At 47.1% G+C, this 3,058-nt stretch overlaps 1 pseudogene across 1 annotated transcript; it reads left to right on the forward strand.

The window, feature by feature from the left end:
• Positions 1-1,796: 1,796 nt before the first annotated feature.
• Positions 1,797-2,149, forward strand: LOC308426409 (large ribosomal subunit protein uL29-like; annotated as a pseudogene). Its single transcript has one exon. The product of its transcript is annotated as a large ribosomal subunit protein uL29-like (transcript).
• Positions 2,150-3,058: the final 909 nt, after the last annotated feature.

The raw sequence follows: 3,058 nt of genomic DNA on the forward strand, positions 1-3,058 counted from the left end.
TGGAAAAGACGGTACACCCAGTATTTGTGGATGTTTGTCTCAACTCCGTTATAGGCCCTTTCCTGGTGGGTCCACAGACACGCAGCCCCGTATTTGCTGCCCCTGGGTCAGCCCTAAAATCCTCAGCTTTAAAGAGAGGACTGTGCCACACTCTTCTGGAGCCCCAGTAATCGTCAGCTGGACGCCAGGCTTAGCCAGCAGGTGTCCCGTCTCCAAAACCCGGTCTGTGCTGCCATCGTGTGGCTGCCGCGGAAAGTGCGCCCATTCTATGGCTCCACTTAGACCCTGACATCTAAATTCCTCTTAGCTTGTGTTAAACAGGTTACAGCTGGAGCTCCAAGGGATACAGAAAGGAAAAGGCATATGGGTGGCCTCCAAACTGAACTTGGAGTCGGGTTGCCCCCAGAATAAAAGCCATGGTAATTCAGGAGATATTAAATCTAGGTCACAAGGGGAAATCAGCACAGCAGTGTGAGGAGAGCATTTGAGATAGGAGATGGGGTGTCAGGACACACAGCCACTGTCTCAGAGTCTCGGGGTGGAGGGTATGTGAGGACGATGATGTCATTGGCTGTCTGGAGAACCTGGGAGCAAGGAGACCGGGAACATGCCTGGGAAGAAGTCTTTGAGACAATTAGAAATAAAGAATTAATAAAATCTAAGATCGCTACCTACTCGCAGATATTGGGGTGTTTACCTAAACAATATCCTTCAAGTCACACGTGTTTGGCATTTCTCAAGGCCGTACTACAAGCCATGCCAAATGATGTAGACATGTTTGGGCTTGCCTACCATGCACTAGGCCCAAAGTTCAGCCCGGGTTCAGTCATTAAGACTACATACATACTGGGGATGATTTGTGCAGGAAAGTAGAGCCCAGAGCATCAGAAGCTTACGGTCGAGACTGGAGGGATGGCTCCCCAGATAAGTGCTTGGCTCTTTTAGGGAACCTCAGCTGGGTTCCCAGCACCCAAGGGTTCACAATTACCTGTGATTCCAGATCCGGGGAAACTGACATGCTCCAGCCACACACACTTACACACACACACACACACACACACGGTAATAAAAACAGGTAAATTTTTTTTAAGTTCAAAGTCATTGTCTTAGTCGGGGTTCCTTTATTGCTGTGATTACATCCAAAGCAACTTAGGGAGAGAAAAAAAATGTATTTGCTGTTGCACTAAAACATCATAGTTCATTATCAAAGGAAATCAGGATAGGAACTCAAACTCGGCAGGAGCCTAGAGGTAGGAGCTGATTGATGCAAAGGCAATGGAGGGGTGCTGCTTAATGGTTTGCTCCCCCATGGCTTGCTCAGCCTGCTTTCTTATAGAACCCAGGACTCCTGGACTCCTTTCATTCCAGTGCTTGAGAAGCAGAGGCAAGTGGGTCTCTGAGTTCCAGGCAGCCATGACTACAGAGAGAAGTCCTGTCTCAAACAAAACAAAACAACAACAACAAAAGCTGAAGAAATGGCTCAGTGCTTAAGAACCTGGGTTAATCCCCAGTACCATCTCTAACGCCAATCCCCGGGGCTCTGGTGCCCTCTTATGGCCACCTAGGATATTGCATGTGCTGCTCAGACATACAAACAAAACATCTGTACACATAAAATAATAAAATAAAATAATCAATACATAAGAACCCAGAACCACCAGCCCAGGACTGGAAGCCACATTGTCTGGTCCCTCCCTCATCAACCACTAATTAAGAAAATGCCCGATGACGGAAGTCGGTCCCGCCCTTTTCTCTTCCTCTCCAACTGGGCGGCCTCAGCCATGAACAACGCAGCAATGGCCAAGATTAAGGCTCGGGACCTGCGCGGCAAGAAGAAGGAGGAACTGTTGTTGAAACAACTGGACGATCTGAAGGTGGAACTGTCCCAGCTTCGCGTCGCCAAAGTGACAGGCGGCGCTTCGTCCAAGCTCTCCAAGTCGTACGCAAATTCATTGCCGGTGTCCTCACTGTCATTAATCAGACTCAAAAAGAAAACTTCAGGAAATTCTACAAGGGAAAGAAGTATAAGCCCCTAGACCTGCGACCCAAGAAAACTAAAGCTATGCGCCGCCGGCTCACCAAGCTCGAGGAGAAGTTGAAGACCAAGAAGCAGCAGCGAAAGGAGCGGCTGTACCCACTGCAAGTATAATGCAGTCAAAGCCTGAGACAGACAATAAAGTGCAAGACTGACTGGCAAAAAAAAAAAAAAAAAAAAAAAAAAAAAAAAAAAAAAAAAAGAAAGGAAAAAGAAAAAAAAAGAAAGAAAGAAAGAAAAGAAAATGCTCTGCAAACTTACCTATAGCCCGATCTTACGGAGGCATTTTCTTAATTGAGGTTCCCTCCTCTCAGATGACTTTAGCTTCTATCAAGTTGACATAAAACTATCCAGTACAACCATCCTCAGCGACATCAAAAGGTGGAGGCCAGAGGCTGGAGAGATGGCTCAGCAAGTTGGAGGCTAGGCTCATAAGCAAACAGACAAAAAAAGATTTAAGCCTACCTGAACGTCAGTAACACAGTGGTAGTCTAGAGATGGGACCCGAGGAGTAAGCGCATTATCCAACAGCCTAAATAAATGAGGAAATTGCGTTTATAAGGAGGGGCAAAGGATCGGGAAGGCAGAGAAGGGAATGTGGGTTGACCGCAAGTTCAAATTGGATGATCAGACCATGCATGGTGGGGCACAACTTTGATGCCTGAACTTGGGAAGCAGATGCAGGTATAATTCTGGGCCATCCTGGTCTATATAGTGGACACAGTCTCATTCATAGACAGACAAACAGACAGGAAAGAAAGGCCTCAGTGAAAGCAAAACCTCAAGAGTTTGAGAAAGAACCAAATATCTGTCCCAGTCCCAGGGTGAGGATGTTGCAAGAATGTTCTGGTCCCCAGGGCATAGGGGTAGAAGACGGAGATTAACAGAGCTCAGAGCTGATGGACCACATCAAGAAAAGACAGAAAGAGATGGAGGGAGAGATGGCTCTGTAGTTGGGAGCATTAGCTGCTCTTCCAGAGAGTCGGGTTTCAGTTCCCAGAGTCCACATGGCAACTGTCTATG

Source organism: Micromys minutus (genome assembly GCF_963924665.1).
Source record: "Micromys minutus genome assembly, chromosome: 10".
Classification (NCBI taxonomy): Eukaryota; Metazoa; Chordata; class Mammalia; order Rodentia; family Muridae; genus Micromys; species Micromys minutus.